Genomic DNA, 14,525 nt, shown 5'->3' with positions numbered 1-14,525 from the left:
GAAAAAAAAAAGAATGTAAGATACATTGCTGCAGTATTCATAATAGCCAAGTTATGGAAACAGCCCAGATGCCCTACAATAGATGTGGTACCTATACATAATGGGATTTTACACAGCTATTAGAAAGAATAATATTCTGTCATTTGCAGGGAAATGCATGGACCTGAACAAATCATGTTATGTGAAGTAAGTTAAGCTCAGAGAGACCGATGGTGCCATGTTTTCTCTCAAATGTGGAAACTAGATCTAAAATACTTGGACATGATAAATTATACAGGACTCTAGGCATTCATAATCAGTGAGACCAAGGGAGGATACTCTAAGGAGAGGAACACAAGGCACCATGCCTATGTACCGCTAATCATATAAAATAATATTTATCAAAATGAACTCCAGGAAATGGAAATAAGAGGTCATTTCTTTGTTGTTATTTTTTGTCTTGTTTGTTCATTTATCTGTCTTTGGAAGGGTAAGCGGGGCACAGGACTGGAAGGATAAAGGGTGACCAAATGCAGCAGTGGTACTCACTAGACATTATGTTGAAAATGAACTGTTACAACTTGTGGGTGGAGTAGGAGGGAAAAACTGGGACAGAATGAGGGAAGGGGTGATATTGTCCAAAAAGAAATGTTTTCTTAACCCTCTGTTACATCACCTTTATAATAATTAAAAAATAAAAAAGAAAGAAATGTAAGTAACTAATAATGCACTGATGTAATATGAGAGGGGTGTGTGTGTGTGTGTGTGTGTGTGTGTGTGTGTGCGCGCGCGCGCGCGCGCGCATCTTTTAGAGTCGATAATTACAGGCTACATGGTATTGGCACCCCTGGATTAGTGGCCATGGACTTGAGCCTCACCAACCCCAAGACAGGGAGGCTTTGCAGAGGGGCTTGGTTTTTTTCAGCAGGTGTTAGAACAGAGCTGGCAGCTGCTCAGAAAACAGTTTTAAACCTGTGCAGAAGGCACTTTGTCTTCCTATAGATATGAGAGAAAGAGAAGGATTATTGAGAAGGATTTGTGGGTTAAATTAGAACAGCAGCACTGTCTGACAAAAGTGGTCTTTCAGTCCAAGTGATGTATTTGCTGGAATTTCTATCTGTGTCTCCGGTGAGAGCTCACAGTGGGCTATAGCTTATAACTATGTTTTGAGACTAAGTCCTACAGTAGTGAGAGTACAGAGTTCTTTTGAATGATACAGATTTAAATATCATTTGCCATTTGCTTAGGAATTACATGGGTCCAGGTTCTGATTCCTTTGGCTGGATATTGGAGGTAGTTCTGAGTGTAACAGTAGAGTTTTAGACATAGATTCTAGGGTTTCACAGTGGGGAAAACATTTGGACTATAATCTTGAAGTGCTTAAAAATGTGCTAGAGGGACTGCTCTTTGGGCCTCTTTCTGAGTAGATGGAAAGTCTTATTTACCTTTCATGGCTTTCCTTTCACTTTCAAATAAACTTAACTCAGTTTCCCTTAAAAATGTACTGAGAAACTTGGACCAATTTTTCTCTTCTTATATATCCACCTACCAAAAGATGAAGTCAAACATTGCATTGAGTAGATCAGGGACTGTTCCTTTGCAAAATTTATGAGATGATATGGTACAGGCAATGAAGAGGATTAAGTATTTAATGACACCAGAGAAACATCAAAGAGAGTTAGACCAGAGATTTTACAATGCCAAGCAGATCTTCAAACCTATCAGTTTCCTTCCAGCAACAGCAAAGACTACATGATCTGACAATTATTAATAATGACACCAAAAACTTCTCACTTGGATTTTCATGTTCTGTAAGTTGGATTGAAAAAAAAATGGGATACAAGATTGAACTGGCAATTCTTAAACAATATGTTCTGAATAATATTTTTCTTGTTAGGAAGCTAATGAGGTAGGGATAATTATATCCTCAAGTCTTCAATGATTCTGTATGGAAAACATGGGCTAAATAATGACTTTCTTAACTCAAAAGGCAGAAGCCTGTATCTGCTTCGTTTGCCCATGCGACCCACAAATTCCAAAGAAACTAAAAGAAATCAGAAATAAATTGGCAATGAATTTACTAAAAATACAAAAACTACCCCACAAGTGTGTTATGAAGCTCTAAAATTAGGAAGATCAGGAGGCAAGTAGATTCTGAGTATTATTTTGGATGTATATTACCGATAATGTTGGGCCTTTTTTTTCTCAACTCTTTGTAACTGTTTTTTAATGAAACAAATCCATCTGGTTATAATTTAACTTGGGAAAAGTACACAATAACATATTTTTGGAATAGTTTAATAGCAAGATTGGCAGGGGACAGGGGAAAAGATGGTGTTAAACAAAGAAGATACCTTCCATACTAGTGGTCTTAACACATGCTTTCATAGCTTTCTTCGATTTCTGTTTTAATTTTCTTTGTTTTCAAAAGTTAATTGACGATGGAAAATTCTTTTAAAGATTCCCATATGAATTTCTGTCCCATAATTAAATAAACTGGCTGATGTTGTGTTCCACAGCATAAATCAAATTTGTTCCTATTTCAAAAAACATTGTAAAGCATCCATAAAGCAATAATTGAATGGAAAATGCTAGCAAAGTAATTGTTAGCAAAATAAAGTCTGGCGAATTCTGAGTTGTTCAGATAATCAAGAAAATTGGAAGCCAGTGCTTTGACCATGGGAACATCAGATTTACGTGGAATAATTCCAATTGCAAATGTTCTCAAATGTTTCTCCTGTCTTTAACTTTGAATGGGAGACAGAAGGAAGACTGGGAAAAAAGAATGGAGGGAGGGAAGGAAAGAGGGATGGAGAGGGGTGGGAAGAAAGAAGAAAGGAAAGAAGAAAAGGAAGGAAGGAAGGAAGGAAGGAAGGAAGGAAGGAAGGAAGGAAAGAAGGAAGGAAGGAAGGAAGGGAGGAAGGGAGGGAGGGAGGAAGGATTCTGATAATTATAACCTGAAGGTAGTTGTAGAAATGAAGTTCCTGGGCTTAAAAAAAAAGCCACATTTAGAAGTCTTACCCTGGCTTTGGTTTTCCAAGAGGCCATGTTCTGGGGCAGTTGCTCTGATTAGAATAGTCTTTAGAGGCTGTACAGCTGGCCAATTTGGGCAATGCCCATCCCCCTCCAGTGGGAACTGAGAAGAGTAAGCTTGTTCCTAGATTGTTTATCTTCACTCAGTTTGATCTGCTCAGCCTGTAATAGAAACAATTTTACTGACACTGCAGATTATTTATGTGATTATCAGCAGAGATTAAAAGCAAACTCATTCCACCAGCCTGTTGACTGGATTTCGTTTTTGTTGTTGTTGTTGTGGGTTTTCTGTGGGGAAAACAAAGCCACTCCTAACATTTCTCTTGGGAAAACCTGCCAGTTCTATTAATTGTGATCATTGTCATCTTAACTTCTGCATCTCATCCTGGAGACCTGGGCTTCCTGCTACCACTCTCTTCCAATGACCCTGTCCTGTAGATACCAAAACATGTATCTCAAGGTCACTCCTTTCTTCCAGCCCCACTGGCATGGCCTTGGTCCAAGCCAATTGGGGGTTAACTTGGATTTGGGTGACATTCTGCCCTTTCCTTCTGCCCTTACCCAGTCTCTGGTGGGATCTTTAATAGAACCCCAGGAAAAGACATTCAAGATTGTCACTGTTGGCCTCAAGCCCCCTCTCTAGCTCATTTCCTGGTTCTGTGGTTAACTGCTTCATACCAGTCTCAAAATGTAGATGGGGGAGGGGGAATCTGGGCTTTGGGACCCGATGGAGGCTCCAATTCTGCCTTAATAATTACTTGCAGAGGAGTCTTGGGCCCTTCTGTACTCTATTTCATGAGGGCAGGGGGGACTGGGAGTGGTGGAGGCAGGGTGGGTAGGACTTCCATAGAGGTAAGCATGGCTTCTGTTCTCCTGGAGCCTGTAGTCTAAGAAGAGCACTAAGGGCCTGGTGGCTGCATGTCTCTAACAGGCAGAGACCTTTAGTTGCCTGCCTGTGAAAAATCCATTTTCCTCTCCATAGATGGCTAAGCGTTCCTGACTTTTGGGGTGGCCAGTAGGGTGTAATTAAAAGTCATTGAGTGGGGCTTCTGGAAAGCTGGAAAACACATCTCTTTGTTATTTTGTCTGTTCCTCTTCTTTTTGGCTGTCATGGACTTATGAAGGTTGGAGTTTCAACATCTGTCTTGGACAACGAAACCTCTTAGAAAGGTACATGATGATCAGGTTAGGGATGACTGCAGAGCTCCAAACCAATTGCAAAAGGTATGGATATGACAAAGAAAAGTATAGTAAGATCTCTTTTTTAAACCACTTGCATTTGAATTTTATGTTCAGTATAGTTGAACCTAAGCCAGAACATAAGCATGCACAATTGTCACCTAAATGCCTGATTTGCAAACTTATAACTTGGTTAAGTAACAAATCATGTAATGGAAATCTTGACAATCATCTCGTTCTATTATTATTTATACAATGTTAACAATGCCTACTAGTAAGGCATTATTTGTATAAATAAACTTTCCTTTGGAATAATCTGCCTTAAATTAATCCTCAAGTCACTTCTAAGTTGAGGACAGGGTTATAATTATACTTTGATTAATTCTTGCTTCATGCTGATCTCAATTTATCCAGATAGATTCCAGTTTTACATATTTTCCTTCAACTTCTGAATATGGTCCAGGAATGCCAACTATTCTAGGTACTAAGGTACATGTTGCTACTTTTTAACCTGTGTCCATCCCAGACATGAATAATTGGTGAGGGTATTTTCTTTGTCTCTGTCTCTTTCTTTTCTACATGGTACCAGGTGACTCCTACCACTTGATCAGAATTGTCAGGGTGAATATTGATGTGATAATCTTTTGAAATATTGTTTGGGATTGCAAATGTTAAAGGTTTTTTTTCTTTTCTTTTCTTTTCTTTTTTTTTTTTTTTTGTTGGTTGTGGGGGTTGAACTCTGGGCACTGTCCCTGAGCTATTCAGCTCAAGGCCAGCACTATACTACTTGAGCCACAGCACCACTTACAGTTTTCTGATGGTTAACTGGAGATAAGAGTCTTATGGACTTTCTGCCCTGGCTGGTTTTCAATCATGATCCTCAGATCTCAACCCCCTGAATAACTAGGATTACAGGCTTAAGCCATTGGTGCCCAGCAAGTTATTTTTTTTCCCTTAAACTTGAAATGTTGAGGAATTTTCTTTAAGTCCAAATTTCTAGCCCATTGAGCGAATGCTGATTTTATGTCTTGGTTTTAGAGGAAAGGCAAGTTGAGAAATATTTTGCTTTCAATAGATTTGATGTCTGTTCAGATTAGTGAGTTTCTTTAAGGGAACCCAGTTTATAAAGCATTCCATAATGAGGATTTAGAGAGAGGGTGGAATAAAATGGTTTCCCTGCCCATGGATTTATAATCTAAGGAGAAAAAGAACATAAATGGAAAAGTTAACATCAGCAGCCAACTGGTTGCCAAATGTCTTCAAGGGAAAAAAAAAAAAACCTTTGGTTATAAATGCTCCTTCTCTCCTAAACATGGAAATGGTAATAGCTGACATCCACAAAGAAGTCTCTGTATTGGACCTGCATACTACAACATTCCTAGAGATGAATGGGGCACTGGGGGGCAGGGGATGCATTGTCCCTTGCAAGTTATTGTCCCCAGACATGTTCACTAGGAACACAAAGGAGAACTTGCATGAGTCGTGTTTACTCTATGAACATGCAAACCTCTCCCAGTTCCAACTATTATTAATTGACCTGACCCAAGCTGAACCAATGAAAATCTCTCTCTCTCTCTCTCTCTCTCTCTCCCCTACACACACACACACACACACACACACACACACACACACACACACACACACACACACACACACACACACACTTCCTCATTCTCTCAGGAATTTGCATTTTTGAAGGAGTTATACTAAGATTTGAACTCACACCCTGTGTTGCTGCTACTTGAACCACACCCTTAGCCCTGGAATTTTCACTTAGAAGGAACAAATCAGAGACTATAACCAATTCAAACCAGACCTTCCATTCACGTGGCACAATAGTTGCTGCTAGAATCCCTGAGTCACCCTGCTCTTGCTCTGACAGTGATTTGCCAAGCTTAAGATAGCTAAGAAGAACAATTTCATCACTCCCTTTTTTCAGATCTTACTTAGTGGCTTAATACTCTACTACTTTCCTCTCTTCCTCCTGTGATTCTTCCCTTCTTTATTCTCCTTCCTGTCTTAGTGTCTTTTCTGTTACAAAATACCTGAAACCAGGTACCTTATAAGAAAGAGAATTATTTAGCTCTTTGTGTTTTGGAGAACAAAAATTCCTGTATCAGGTGCCTGTGCTGTATCACAACACGCTAGAGAAGGAGAAAGGCAGAAGGGGCAATCACATGGGGGTGATCTTGCTTTATCAGAATTTGCTCACTTGAGAACTAACCGGGGTCCTGTGAGAATTTCATTTGTGTCTTCTAACTATAACACCTTCCATAAGGCCCTTCCTGAGGCTTGAACTCAGGGCTGGGGCACTGTCCTGAACTTCTTTTATTCAATGCTAGCACTCTACCACTTGAGCCACAGCACCACTTCCAGCTTTTTCTTGTTTTATGTGGTACCGAGGAATTGAACCCAGGGCTTTATGCATGCCAGGCAATCACTTTACCACTAAGCCACATTCCCAGTCCTATGGCCCTTCCTCTTAAAGGTCCCATCTCCTATCCCACAGCATTTGGCGGTGTATTGGGCACATTCAGACCATACCAGACAATAGATCCTATCCCTCCCAGTTACCTTCCTACACAAGCTAGCATAATCAGTTGCTATTAGTTGCCATACATTTGCTTACTTCTGGGGCTGGGAAGGTGGCTCAGTGGTAGAGCGCTTGCCTTGCATGCCTGAGGCCCTGGGTTTGATTCCTCAGCACCACATAAACAAAAAAAGAAAAAAGCTGGAAGTGGCTCTGTGGCTCAAGTGGTAGAGCACTAGCCTTGAGCTGAAGAACTGGGGGACAGCGCCCAGGCCCAGAGTTTAGGCCCCATGACCAGAACCAAAAAAAGAAAACAAAAACCATAACAACAGAAAAAAAAAACATTTTCTTACTTCTTTAGTGATCTAATTGTCATATGCAGAAGACTTTATGACACTTAAAGACTTACAGAGCTTAAATTTGACTAAAGGTCACAGAACTATTGATGTTATAGCCACTATTTCAATCGTGTAGAAGGGCCAAACATTTCCTACAGGATTTTTATACTTTCTCTTCACAAGGACTGAGCACTGTGGCTTCAGAGTGCTGTGGTTCTGGGCACAGGAGAAGCAGCTTCTTGAAATGTAGACTTCCCTCTTCGTTTCTTTTTGCCCTTATTGGCTTTTGGACATCAGCCTTAAAATATTATGAAATCTATATTGAAGATTCTAACAACACCAAAAAAAGAGACAAATTCCAGGAAGAGATTCTTAATTGATTTTCCCAGTGGTTATTATTATTTTTTTAATGTAGGTACTGTGGCTTTAACTCAGGGTCTCTTACTTGCTTGGCTTTCTTACAGTCTATTTGCTGACTAATTGGAAATGGATTTCATGTCTGGACTGGCCTTGAACCTCAAACATCTGGACTGCAGCCTCCTGATTATCTAGGATTACAGGTATAACTCACTATGGTATTGGCTACAATAGTCAATTTTTAATAAACGTTGGAAGAAGTGGAAGGCAAGGGTTATTAATGCTCACTTTTTTTTTTCTGGTTCTGGGGCTTAAACTCAGGGCCTCAGCACTGTCCCTTAGCTTCTTTTTTGCTCAAGGCTAGTGCTGTACCACTTGAGCAACAGCACCACTTTTGGCTTTTTCTGTTTATGTGGTACTGAGAAATCAAAGCCAGGGCTTCATACATGCTAGGCAAGCATTCTACCACTAAGCCACATTTCCCGTCCTAATGCTCACAACTTGGCACTCAGTGTCCTTAGTGTCTTACCTCTTTTGAGTGGAGTTCATGCTGCCTTTGCTCCCAGAATTCCTCTCTCCACTCTTTTCTCTGGCCAGGAGGCTGATCTGCTGGGTTTGCATTAATAGATGCGCCCTGTGGTCTTGGCCAATCAGGGTAACAGCAATAAGTAGAGAGAGGAAGAAGATGCGGTTTGGGTTATTCATTCCCTGATTCTTCTATAGACGGTCACCTCAGGCTGGCCATTATGCTTAGTTGATGTTTCTTCTCACACTGGTTCCAAGAATTCCAATTCCTGTACCCTCCAGCTAGTGCTGACAGCTGCCTTGTTTTATCCCTGGGTCTCTGCTCTATCTTTATGTTCCTCTGGCTTTGCCAGCACTTGCATAAATAGTCCTGTCTTTGATCATCCTCCTGGAAGTGTATTTCCCATGGGTCTTTCTTCCTGTGTCCTCTTGTTCTTCTTCACTCACATGGCTATGCAAACCTGTTATTCTGTGGTCAGTAATTTCTAAAGGGGGCCAGTCACTCACATGACAACTATGCTGTACATAACTGTTATACAGCAAGCAGTCACTGAAGATGTGTATTGTCAAAGGCCAAGCTGGACTCACAAGTTCAAAGTCAGGGAGAAGATAGAGCTGGCAGTAAGGCAGAGTTACAGAAATCATTATGTTCCCTTCCCACCCTTCTCCCTGCAATAGCATCCGTGTGTTTATCTATTATTCAGTTACTTTTGGCAGTACTAGGGTTTGAATATACAGTCTCTTACTTCCTCCTTAGGCAGCTCTACTACATGAGCCATGTCTTCAGCCCTCACTGTGCTTATTTTTGGGTGACATGCACTTTATCTCTCTGTCTAAAGGACAGAGGGACATAAATGTTGGCACTTTCATGCAATAATTTATTGGGCTTGCTTGGAACATTCAGTTCTGTTGAATTCTCTAAGCCATGCAGACCAGTCAGCACAACCTCATTTATTAGCAGAGGACACTGATGTCTAGGCGAGGCAAATGAATTGCCCTGGGTCATACAAGCTCCCAATCACAAGACACAGGGTGGCTCAGATCTTTTGATCCCTAAAATGAGACACTTACACATGTCCTATGCTATTGCTTCTCAACAATATTCACTGTAGGTTTTTATTATGCTTCAAAAAGTATTTGCTATGATCAAAATGCATTGTAAGCTTGGTGCCTGTGACTCACACCTGTAATCCTAGCTACTCAGAAAGCTGAGAGCTGAGGATTGTGGTTCAAAGCCAGTCTGAGAGGGAAAGTCCATGAAGTTCTTATCTCTAACCTCTCTCCCCGTCCCCACCCCCATAAAAAGCTGGAACTAGAGCTGTGGCTGAAGTAGTAGAGTGCTAGCTTTGAGCAAAAAATGCTCAGGCCTTGAGTTCAAGCCCCAGGACTGGCATAAGCGCATGCATACACACACAAAAGCATCATACTCATAATCTGATTTCTGAATACTAAAACCTCTTTGTATAACTACTTAATAAAAATAATAATATAAAGATATCCATGTAAAAGAACTGATTCCCCCTGATATGGACAAAGAAGACAATCATAACTGCTCATCCCCTCTTAATTTCAGACAGTACGCTAATGAAAAAAATCTCATCTCTGCTCTTCTTTCCCAAGTTCACCAACCCCGACATGGAGCCATACAGAAAAATCCAGGGCACTTCCGGGGGAGGAGGTGAGAAGATGAGAATCAGATGCTACAGCATCTTCTCCTGACTCCCTTGGTGGTGGTGGTGGGAGGGGGCGCGGGTAAGAGGGAATGAATGGGAAGTGTCTGCGAACTATCCTCTTCCATGTTGCTTTGACAAATCTGGACATTCCAAATGAATGGGCTCAACCTTTCCTGGGCTCTCTGCTGCTGGATGTTTGAAATGGCCTACATGGGAGGAAATGACTCATGTTAGATGGTAATTGCATTTTGGAAATGAATACCTGCAAAAGGGTAGAAAATCTATAGGCCTTGTGCACTTGAGCTTGCTGAGTGCTTATCCACCAATGCTAGGGAATTACAAGAACTCTTAATTTAGACTGATTAAATAAATGGGGCAGGAAATAATAGAAAATATGCAGCACAGTAATTTCCTTTTTAAAGAGGCTCTCTTTCCGCCCTCCCGCTTGCCCTGTCTCAGGGACAGTCACATACCCGGATGGATGTGCATGTGTGGTAATTCTATTACAGATACACAAGTGGCCTTCTCTCCTCTTTCTGGAGCCCAAGGTGGATTTTAGTATAATGACTTAGGTAACAATTTTTGAATAATAGCCCTTCAGATCTGAAGAGCGTCCTGCTTCCAAGACAGGGCTCAAAAGCATTGGCAGACATTATGTTGTTTTGTAATCTTCTGGAAGGCTCTGTGGGGCTGAGCTGCAGAGTCCCTCTACATTTCAGTGAAAGAATTCCTGTTGACCAGGGATCAGAAGCAGCTTGTGGGCAAAAGCATTACCCAGGAGGGGAAGGCTAGATGCTGGCCCCTGCCTTGCCTCTTTCGCACTGTAGCAGCTCTGTGTTTTTTTTTTTGAGGGGGGGGTCAGTTGTGGGACTTGAACTCAAGTCCTGGGTGCTATCCCTGAGCCTCTTTATGTTCAAGGCTCTACCACGTAAGCCGTAGTGCCATTTCCTGTACCATCTCTTAGGCAAGTCCGCTAACTTCCATGGAAAGTCTTCCCCATGGTCATCTTTCCCAGTGGTCATCTGACATCTGAAGAACCAATGGAGAACTCAGCTGTCATAAATCATGTTGAGTTGACAACACTGTAGCTCAGAGAAGGTAAGTAAGGGTCACAGAACACACAGACAGGTCAACTAGCTTTGGAAATCAGGTTCTGGCTCCAAAGCTATGCTTGTGTTATAGCCCCAGGCTGCCTCTGGAGAAAAGGCCTTCTATGCTTTTACCTCCTATAAGAAAAGTGAGATTTTCAACAATAGCTTAAAAAGAAAAAAGGAGTTTTCAAGTGAACCAGTCTGAAATTGCTGGAGGTCAAGAGTGGTTAACTCTCCTAGGCGCAAGCCATAAGCTGCTTCTCGAGAGGGGTGAGGCTTGACCTTCCTGGAAGCTGAGGCCTCCAGGAGACCTCCATAAAAGTTGCCTGGTCCATAGAGCATTCAGCCTTGTGCAATGGGTGTTTCTAGACATGTTTGTGCATGGTTGCATTTGGTCAACCAAGTTTTATTTTGGACATCAAACCTCATCTGCCCTTTAAAGTGATCCTTGTAGGAAAGTTGTACATAGTGATAGAGAAGATTTTTTTTTAAACCAACCCTACTCTGTCCTAAGTAAGTATCCAAGGAAAGTGAGAACTAGAAAGAGAGAGAACTCTGACCATGGAGAACAAATAGGATGAGCTCCCAGCATACACTAGGGCTCCCTGTAGCATAAGGACTGAGCATGTCACTTGTAGGTTTCTGGGACTGTTGATTGTGCAGGGATCTCATCTGAGCTTCTGCTCAGCAGCTTCTTACACTGACGATGGCTGTGGAACTTGCATCTTGAGGCTAGCCGATAGCACATAATAAATGTTAATGCTTTTGTTCCAGTGCTGCAAGACCAGGCAAGCTCCAGAATGCCACTGGGGTCTGAGCTGAAGGCTCTGCTGTGGCTCATAGTCTAGAGTGTCTCTGTGCCCAGTCCTACTGCTTTCAATCCCCTACAAATTCACCGCCTCCCAGTCTCCCATCTCCAGTTTCCCAGAAGCCTGACCTATAACACATATCTTCCTTTGTCTCAATCCTGCAATGGCAGACTCTCTAAAATCTCCATTTGTTTGTCTTTAATTTTTCCCAGTAACTCTTTTGACAGGATTCTGGGGGTAGGACTCAGTATGGAAGACTAGACGTGACTGATCTATGTGTACTATAATTTTCAAAATTGGCAATTGCCTTCCCAGATAAAACTATACAAAGGATTAGTGATTTGGCAGGGAAAACAATACAGAGAAAATGATGTTGCATAGTAAGTTAAAGGGAAATTTCACTACATGACAAAGCATTTCAGCCAGGAAAAAAAGTCTACCTCCTTTGGGGGGTAGTGGGATGTGGGGGGAGGAGGGGAGATCCCTGTCCTCAACCATGTGTTGTTTACTGCTCTCTGATCGAGCACACCTTTCATCCTTCCTTAGCAAAAGCAGCTAACTTCACTTCTGGTGTTTTCTGCATGAAAGCTCTACATTAAATGTCAGAGTACTTGTAGATGTCTTACTATAATATGATTTTTCCCCCCTTCTAACAAAGGAATAAACTATTTAGTTTTAACATCGGAGGAAGCCTGCACAAAATTATCTATATCCCAAGTCACAGTCAGATGGTTATAATCTGGCTCCATAATCAATTCATAATACATAATATTTATTTATTTTTGGTGGTACTGGGGTTTGAACTCAGGGTCTTGAGATTGCCAGATAATTGCTCTAGTATTTAAGTCACATCCCCAGTCCTTTTTACCTTTTTGCTATTTTGAGTCTGGATCATGATTCTCTTATTTTTATTTCCCACATAGCTGGGATGCTGGGATGACAGGTTCATGCCCCTACACCCAGCTTTTTTTTTAATTAGTTGAGTTGGGATCTCTTGAACTTTCCCCCCTGGCTGTCCTATAAGCCGCAATCCTCCCAATATTCACCTCCCATATTCACTTAAGATTACAGGAGTGAATCCCCATACTTTAGTCAATAGTATTGCATAACCTAATGACTATAGACAATTCTGTCTGTGCTGAGGGTAACAGATACCTATACTCAAAGATGTTTACTGGGTGCAGAAAGTTATAACTAGATCCTATTGTCTGATCATTTGACTCTCTATATTTTGAAATATAGGTTGACACATATAAAAGATGTAGCAAAACAATAGATATGCTAGACTTTAGTAATCAGTAATATTGATACACTTGGAGGATACTGCAGACAAGTTATGACACATAATTTGCAGACAGCTCTGGACCAGAAGTCTGACTTTGTAACTATATCATACTTGCTCTAGCCATTGAGCAATGAATGTAGAAGTACTTGGAAATTGGAACAATTTTTTTATAAATATGAGCTTTTTTACATATTTATTTATTTTTAACACATTTATTTATGAATGTTACACCCACTTTCAGTATGGTTCTCCTACAATGGGCAAGGCAAATAGCTCTGAAAAGAATGGCATTGTCCCATTCATAAGGAAATGGAAAGACTTGGAAAAAATTATATTAGTGAAGTAAGCCAGACCCAAAGAAACATAGGCTGGCTGGGAAGGTGGCTCAGTGGTAGAGTGCTTACCTTGCATGCATGAGGCCCTGGGTTTGATTCCTCAGCACCACATAAGCAAAAAGAAAAAAGCTGGAAGTGTCACTGTGGCTCAAGTGGTAGTGCTATCCTTGAGCTGAAGAGCTGAAGGACAGCACCCCACAACTGGACCCCCCCCAAAAAAGAAAAGAAACATAGGCTGCATGGTTTTCCTCATTTGTAATACCTAGAATATGTCTATAAATCTACAAGTAATCTAATGGATAGTAAAAGACAAATAATTACACTTGGACACGAATAATCAAATAGCACTCTAAGCATTGGCACACTGGGAACAAAGGAGGAAGTTCTTGGGAGAGGATCACAAGGGCTCAATAGCTATCTATGTGCATATGACCATATAAAATGATGCTTATCAAAATGAACTCCAAGAAATGGAAACAAGAGGGTTTCTTTTTGTTATTGTACTGTTTGCAGTTATTTCTTTTTTCCTTTTTTTCCCTTTTGGTTTATTTCCTGTTGTCACTGTTTTTGATTTCTGTACCTTTTGTCTTGTATATAAGCTTATCTGATTTGGGGAAGGGGAATCACGGAAATGGTAAGACAAAGGGTGGGCCAATTCAACAGGGATACTCACTAGACACTATATTGGAAATGAACTTTACACCTTGAGGACAGGAGGTTGGGAGAGGAAAAAGTAGGAGAAAATGAGGGAGGGTAACATTGTTAAAAAAGAAATGTACTCATTACCTTACTTATGTAACTGTAACCCCTCTGTACATCACCTTTACAATAAAATATAAGTTTAAAAAAGAAGCAAGGCTTGATTGGACTCTGTGGCTCATGCCTTGTAATCCTAGCTAATCGGGAGGCTGAGATCTGAGGATCAAGGTTTAAAGCCAGCCTGGGCCAACAAATCTGTGAGACTCTTATCTCCCCTTAATCAGCAACAAAAAGCCAGAAGGGAAGATGTGGCTCAAGTGTTAGAGTCCCAGTTGAGTTCAAGCCCCACTACTGGCACAAGATACTAAAAATTAATAAAGCAACTCCTATGAGGGATTAACCTAACAGATAAGACTCAGAGAAATTTTCAAGTCATTGCCTTGAGATGTATTGAAATCAAAATTGGGTTTCTGGGGTTAAAATGCTAATCAGGCCAAGAGATTCCTCAGAATGAGGCATCCCTGACTAACAGGTGCCGCACTGGAGCTCCTAGGGATCACTTGTGTATAGCTGTACTTAGGAAAGCATATCAATTTGTCTTCCCCTGGGAGTGCCAGCTCAAAAATCACTGTGTGAAAAATGCCCAAAGGATGGTCTTCCCTACTTTCTGCCCTGGAGAAGGTCCAAGACAG

The sequence above is a fragment of the Dipodomys merriami genome, unplaced genomic scaffold, assembly GCF_024711535.1.
Source record: "Dipodomys merriami isolate MVZ:Mamm:240054 unplaced genomic scaffold, mDipMer1.0.p SCAF_20, whole genome shotgun sequence".
Classification (NCBI taxonomy): Eukaryota; Metazoa; Chordata; class Mammalia; order Rodentia; family Heteromyidae; genus Dipodomys; species Dipodomys merriami.
Note: the sequence above shows the minus strand (reverse complement) of the source record.